General features: G+C 49.5%; 1 long non-coding RNA gene across 1 annotated transcript; it reads left to right on the top strand.

Annotated features, from left to right (window-relative positions):
• The first annotated feature begins 1306 nt into the window (after window positions 1–1306).
• On the top strand, window positions 1307–6691 carry LOC147917708 (uncharacterized). The gene is made up of 3 exons (XR_015553635.1): window positions 1307–1393; window positions 4492–4539; window positions 6368–6691. It is a non-coding gene; the product is annotated as an uncharacterized LOC147917708 (long non-coding RNA).
• Window positions 6692–7410: the final 719 nt, after the last annotated feature.

Here is a 7410-nt window from a genome sequence, read left to right as displayed (position 1 = left end):
CGTCGGTGCGCGCCCAGGATCCGAACCTGGGCCGCCAGTAGCGGAGCGCGCGCACTTAACCGCTAAGCCACGGGGCCGGCCCAAATCCTCATTTTAAAGATGAGAAAACTGAGGCCTGGAGAAGTTAGGTAATTTACCTACGGTCACAGAGCTAGTAAGTGGCAGAGCTGAATTGAACCTAGGTAGTATGTTTCTCCCTAGGGACCCCATCTGACCTCATTCTTCAAGATGTAGCTCTTCCTGCAATGTTCTCCAAGAGAAAGGGCTAGAATGGGCTGCTTTTTGAAGCAGCATGTGTCCTGAGAGCAGGCCCTCCATTCATCTGCCTTCTCAGCACTTTCACAGAATTACTGTATGGCCTCACTATATAAAATGAAACCAGATAAAATGGTGAATTTTGTGTTACATAAGTTTTACCACAGTAGAAAAAAAAAAAGAAAAGAAACCAGAGTAAAATCTTCTCACGCATCTGCCCAGTCCTGGTCACTGTTGAACCAATCTGGAATGTCTATGGGTGCCACAGAGGTGAGGGGTGATCCCCTACACCTCACAGCTTTATTGTTTTCCAAACAATATTGTGTTTCCAAAATGGGTCTTGCATAGGGCAGACACATATTTTGAAGTTGGGGAGTGGCAGGCAGAGTACAGGACTGAGAGGCTGAGACCCTCCCAAGCTGGTGTGGGGAAAGGTCTTCAGGGCCTGCTTGGGTCTGGAGGGCCATCTCTTTCATTTCCCATCCCCCATTCTCTTGCTCGGCCCTTCCTCCTTCCTCCATCCCATGCTTGCCTGCTCTGCACCCCTTTCCCAGCGCCTGGGCACACCATCTGCTTCTTCTCCCCCTTCTCCAGGGACTTAGCTCCTTTTATTGAGACCTTTAAATAATTAAACGCCCCCGAGCCTCCCCGGTACTGAATCCAGCCCCTGGCCTGGAGCGTTATTCAAAGACCAGGAGCTGGGCTGGAGGGCTGCCAACCCCACCGCCTCCATTCAGCTCCTTCTTTGTCCTCTTCAGCTGTGGCTAATGGGCCTCTCCGCCTGCCAGGCCTAGTACTCAGAAACCAAAGAAAAAGAGAAGAGCTGTAAGGGACTGATGGGGGTGGGGAGGGAGGAAGACACCAGACCTACCTCAAACTGGGAAAGGGGTGGGGACAGAGGACCAGAGCAGCTTTTTCTGCTCCTCATCCCTGTGGAGGAGGTCGAGAGGTGTGAAATGGGGAAGGGCTGGAGGTTGTCAATCATTTGAGTGGTTTGGGGCTTGGGCAGCTTCCTCATGCATATTATCTTAGTGACTCACTGAAAGTTTGGTTCAGACAGAAAGAAGCTGCCTCTCTCGCCCCTGCCTTCTTCCACTGCCCCAGAGCAGCACTCCCTCTGCAGCCAACCAAACAAAAGGTGAGCCCAAGGGTGCGTGAAGGAGTGAGTGGGAGAGACCCTCCCTGGTGACATTCCACCAGACAGATGGCAACAGTTGCCCCACATCAGTTGCAAGCCTCCTTTCATCCATCTCCTAGTCATAAAGGAGAACAGCCCCCAACCCTCCAGAGCTTGTAGGCTCCTCAGAGCCAGCCCAAAGACAGAATGGGGGGAGGCTGCCAGGGAGCTGGAGTCGAGAGGGGGAACTGATGCTGGATGTTTGGCTGGAAAACAAAAAGGTTGTTCAAAGCGCTGGCGTTGGGGCCAGCCTGCCCATCTGTCCTCCTTGGGGGAGGGTCTGCCGCCACGCTCATCCTGGGCTTCTAGCCATCTCTGTGCAGAGCCAGGGCCCCTGGGAAGGGAGACCTCGATGTGGGGCAGCAATGCTACGCTGCAGTAGGGACTTTGTGCTTTGAGGCTTTTGTTAGGCAAAAATCCCTTGGCTGGGCATTGTTTTGCCTCTTCAGAGAAAGAGTTAAATGAAAAAATCCAAGGCCTTGGAAACAGATAGAGAACAGTGGGATCTGGGCACCCTGACATTAAATGATCAAGTTTGAGTTGTTTTGGAATGAGATTTTATCAAAATAATCCATGCGTGGCCTCAAAAATTAAGAAGCTATAGGTGGAAAGGAATGGACCAGGAATCAGAAGATCTGGCTTCCACTCTCAGCTTCCATCTGCTTGTCCTGTAATTCTGGGCAAGTCATCTAGGCTGTCTGAGCCCCAGTTTCCTCTCTGTAGATTGGAGGTAAAATCACCCACCACCTCTACCTACCAGCACGGTGGAGAGTAAACTGGTGTGTGATCCAATGCTCTATAAACAGGCTAGGCTGTACAAATGTAAGGCTGAACTCTCAATTTCCCCACAACCATGCTTCCCAGGAGGTGGAGTGAGCATGGCACTTGACACGTTTTTCAGAGTATTTCATATCTATTATTTTGAGGCAACTGAGACCAGAAAGGTCTAGGGCAATGCAAAGATCTCTTTTTAGAGAGAAGGGGTGGAGACTCCCCCTGTCCCCCTAGTCTCCTGAATCTCCAAATTTTGTCTCCCTTCTTCCTCTGCCTTCCAACATCAGCCCAGTCTGATTGGGGAGGATTAATGGGAACTCTAGATTAAGGTACTAAGAGATCTCAATAAATTCAGAATAAAAGGGAACCATTCCCTACGTCTTAAGACAGTAAAAGGTATAGCACATGCAGAGTTATGATTATGAGGCCACAGGCATGTTCTTCTGGGCTGAACTCCCCATTGCTCTTTATGCAGAAGTGCTGAGCTGGTGGTGCTGGGGTGCAGGGCAGGGGCCGGGGGAGCAGAGTGGCTGCCCAGGGAACACAGGGAACAGAACTCACAGCTCGCCTCCTACTGGCTTCATGCTCTGCTCTTACACACTCACCTGACTTCCTGTTGTTTGTGTTGGCCAAAGTGCCTGTGCTCAGAGCTGGTTTGGGTTCCTTCTCTCCGGCATAAGATAATAGAGGCATTTCTCAAAACATCTCTCTTTCTCAATCCTTACTTAAGCTAACCTCGCCCGTCTCTGATCATTCCATTTGTCTAGCAACAATCTGAGCACTTACTTATGTATAATGTATTGTTCTGTGTAATTCCATTGGTTTGCATTTAATCCTATGTCATCAGTGTTTTATGAACTCTAGCACTTGATTATCCCCTCACTTCCTTTGGACTGGCAGCACCCTGAGGACAAAAACTCTTGTCTCTGCCTTCCCCCCACCCTGTGCTTCTCATGAGGACCCATCTCTGGACATAAGAGGGCCCTTACTCCTGGACACCCATTGCCTGCCTGCCAGACAGAAAGCTGAAAGCTCAAAACCATGAAAACGTCCTGCAAGCTGCCCTGCACAGCTGCCCATGTGCTGGACCCCAGATACAGACCCTGCGCTCCAAGGCAGCGTTGATCCGCTTCAGTCCCTCATGTTCAAATAACATCTTAACAATTGCTTTTACATCCTGTTCCCCCCTTCTGGGTATCTTTGAATCTCATCCTAGGACACAATCAGTGTTCCATTTTTTTTCCACCTGGGAGGATCCACAGGAAAAGCCTATTGATCAAGTAGTAACTGTGACAGGGAGATTATTTTCCTTTTGTGAAAACAAGAGAAGCTGCTGAGACCTAAGCCTCCACCCTGAGCAGGCCCTAGCAAGAAAGGAAGCGGGTCGCAGTGAACACGGGGGGTTGCTGTGTTTTGCGCCAGGGCTGGGAAATCAGCAGCTGAGGGTGAACAATCCATCTGGCTGGTCCATGTCTATTGGATTGAGGATTCTTCAACTTCTCAACATGGAAAGAGGCAAAGGACAAAGGAGAGAGAGAAAAAGAGAAAAAGAGATGGAGGGACCCACGAAGTATGTAGATTAGACTCTGGTTCCCCAACCCTTCTTTTTTTTTTTTTTGTTAAAGATTTTATTTATTTTATTTTTTCCCCCCAAAGCCCCAGTAGATAGTTGTATGTCATAGCTGCACATCCTTCTAGTTGCTGTATGTGGGACTCGGCCTCAGGATGGACGGAGAAGTGGTGCCTCGATGCGCACCCGGGATCCGAACCCGGGCCACCAGCATTGCAGCGCGCGCACTTAACCACCAAGCCACAGGGCCGGCCCTCCCCAACCCTTCTTGCTGTCAGGTTTATACCCAGGTACTGGATAAGACCCAGATGCTATGGTAGATATTGAGCAATATCAGAGGTGATCTCTAGGACCTTATATTCAAATTGAAATATGACATATAAACAAAAATGAAATCCAAGGAAGACATGCACACACGGAACTCCATGTACATGAGCAAGGGAGGGGAGCAGTGACTTCCAGTAAGAGTTCAGAAGGTTTTTATAAAATTACTTAAGGCTAGGATAAATGGCAAGGATTTCACAGAAAAAAGTGTGTAAGATTGAGATTCCAGACTTGTTATCTTTTTTGACTACCTGGAATATGAACTGTGGCTTGGTGTAAAAGTTCTTGGAATCCAGAAAAACAGAGAGCTAAGGGTGACAGGGAGAATGAGAAGAAACCCTGGGTCCAGTTTTGCCTTAATTTTTCTTTTTTTTCCCCTCTGTTTATTCAGTCATTCCTGGATTTGAGCCTGACTCTGCCACCTACTCGCAGCATGCCTGTAGGTAATTGCTTCGACCTTCCCTGAGCCTTAGTTTCCTCATCTATAGTCTAAGGGTAATAATATCAGCCCATTGAGTTATTCGGAGGATTTAATGAGATTTTGTACATGGCTAGTGCTCACTGGTGCTATTTATTATTGTGTTGTTCTGTTGGCCCATCACAAACATAAAGACAGACAAGGATTAAAGAGGGAACATTCCCATTTCTCTTACAACATTGCTGAGGACCTACCATGTGCAGGCCCTAAACAGGCCCTGGAGATACCATGTCACATCAAAAGGGCCGGCTCAGCTCCAGAGCCAGTGGCCTACCAGAGAGATATAAATGAGATCATCACCCAGGTTGGGGGGGTGTTTCAGTTGAAACGGAGAAACCTGAACCACAAACACTGCCTTGCCTTCCTGGGAAGAGTGGCCAGGGAGAAACCCAAGACAGCGTTTGTCTTTGCACCAGTTGGCTGGGGTTGGGAGGTTTGGTGAAGATGGGGTGTGCAGCTGTTTCAGGTGTGAGGTAAGGAAATAGAGGCTTTACCAAGACGGCCCCTGTCCACTGTTGACCTTTGCCTTGAGAAGCAGTGCCATCCACTTCATGGCCAGGGGACAGTAGAGGGTGACCCGGAATCACCTGGGCTTGTCATGTAGGGATTAGAGCCTGGGGCAATTGGGCCTTTGCCCTGAGGTCCCTGGGGTGACCCACACTTTAGACCCTGACCCTACCCCTTTCCCGTGGAGAAAGGGGAATTGGGGTGGGGAGCTTCTGGACATTTCACTTGTGAAGTCATTCCCTCTGGTCTGACCCAACAGAAGGCCCTGCTCGGCTGAAGAAGCCTTCTTCCTCCTTGGGCCTGTTACTGTTTACATGCTCTCAGAAAAGCAGGTGTTAGGAGGCAGCTGCTGCTTGTGGTCGGTTCTCATCAGATACCAGAGTGCCTGGCCTCCTCCACATGGCTGCCATTGGCTAACAGGAAGCCAAAACAGAGTCCCTCTCCCCACCCTCAGCCACCCAGCCAGCAAACAGAGTATAGGAAACACCTGGAGGATTGGGCAGCTGGCAAGGGGACACTCCGCCTGAGAGAAGAAAGAGTTTGTGGGAGTAGTTAGGCTGGCGTGGAGCTGGGGGAGGGGCTCTGGCACTTAATTGTGTTCTCTTGGCACCCACCAGCTGCTGAGAACTAACAGCTGAGTTGCTCAAATGCACCATCACCCCCATACCCCCAGCCTTCACAGAAAGGGATCAGCCCCTTTGGCACCAGCTTTCCTAGAGCCAGAATGAGAACACTCACATGGGAGAGATTCCGCAGAGAGTTTTGTCTGCTCCTCTCCTCCCTTGCATGGTCTCCTCACTCTCAGTCACAGTCTGACTCTCTTTGGACCATGTAAATTTAAACCTGTAGTCCACGCATGAAGACAGAATCCTTAACCTATGCATCAGCCTGTGTTATGTGAAAGCTTATTCCAAGTCTCCATTTATTTCCAAACTCATTTATCTAGATGTTCATCCATACCTACTCACTGTTTATTACTTCAAGTTGTTGTGGTTCAGGGTGGAACAGACTTAACCAACATGATCAAATGAAGCGCTACCATCAGCATCCACCCAAGAACGTGTTTGCCAGTGTGCAGGCCGTGCGTGGGGACTGGGTGTGTGTGGGGGGGCTGAGCTCACAGGGCTCCCTCACCCCCTCTTAGGAAACTCCCACGTAGGGCACTTTCCCTCTTAGGTCTGGAGTGGGAGGATTGGAGGGGGCAGTGAGGAGAGGGCACTTGTCCCACAGCCACCTGTGAGCGTACCACAGTTCACTCAACCCGTATCTTTTCATTCAACAGCCAGTGCACTCAGGCGGTGTACCCAGACTGCTCGCGCCAAGTTGTTTTGACAGCACATGGGGGTATAAAAAGAAATAGAAGACAATGGTTCTTCCTATGGGGGTGCACGTGGTAACAGTCGGAGAGGGGACGCGAGCTTGCAAAGCCACCAGACATCAATCAAATGCAATATGTGAAGATGTGCTTTGTCATGCAAGTGTGAACAGCAATAAACTACGTGTATAGTCAAGAAGCTCTGGAGTGAGAAATATGTGATAAAAGTGTGAGCAGTTTTAAACCATGTGTATACGTGTTGAAAAGCCCTGAGGTAGGAACATTTTTAAAGAGGACAATGAAGTCATTCAGGGGAGGCATCCTGAAGAGGCAGCAGGTGACTCCGCAGAGACACACTGAGGTGTAAACCTGTTTCCACTGCCTCCCCCTTGAGTTACTGGGGCTTTGTTTTCTTCATCTGTGAACTTGAGGGAGCAATATCTCACAGTGTGCTTGTGGGGATTACACGAGAGATTCTGTGGGTAAGGCATCATGCAGAGTGCCTGGCAGTAGTGGGTGTTCAGCCCACAGTAGGTGCTCCTGTCCTAGAAGAAAGTGCTTTTACAAGTAGTTTTGGGCCATGATAACTGGCAGAGCAGAGAAACTCGCAGATGTAGGCAGGGCTGCAAGGAGAGTGAGCAGGAGAGAACTGACAAGGGGAGGGTCCTGGCGTGGGTAGGCCACTGCACAGGGGGTTTGTGCTTAGAAAGACTGGGAGAGCTTGGTATTCTCATCTTACGGATTTAGAATGGCAAAAAAAAAAAAAAAAAAAAAAAAGCAGCAGGAGAGGAATGGCATGATGAAAATGAAGATTGCGGTTGTCACAGGCTGCCGGCCAGCCTGGGTAGTGGGGCAGGGAGAAGATTTCAAGTGTGACAGGGGCCGGACTAGAACTATGTGCTGGCCCAAGTGGAACAGAAGAATCAGAGACTTTCCTGTCCCATCTGGAAGTGGAAATGGAATGGTGAGAGGTGATTTAGCATGAGTGACTCATTTCACAGATGAGAAAA

The sequence above is a fragment of the Ceratotherium simum genome, chromosome 2 (assembly GCF_057802395.1).
Source record: "Ceratotherium simum simum isolate JZ-2026a chromosome 2, ASM5780239v1, whole genome shotgun sequence".
In the NCBI taxonomy this organism is placed as follows: domain Eukaryota; kingdom Metazoa; phylum Chordata; class Mammalia; order Perissodactyla; family Rhinocerotidae; genus Ceratotherium; species Ceratotherium simum.
This window is presented reverse-complemented; position numbering and strand designations above follow the sequence as displayed.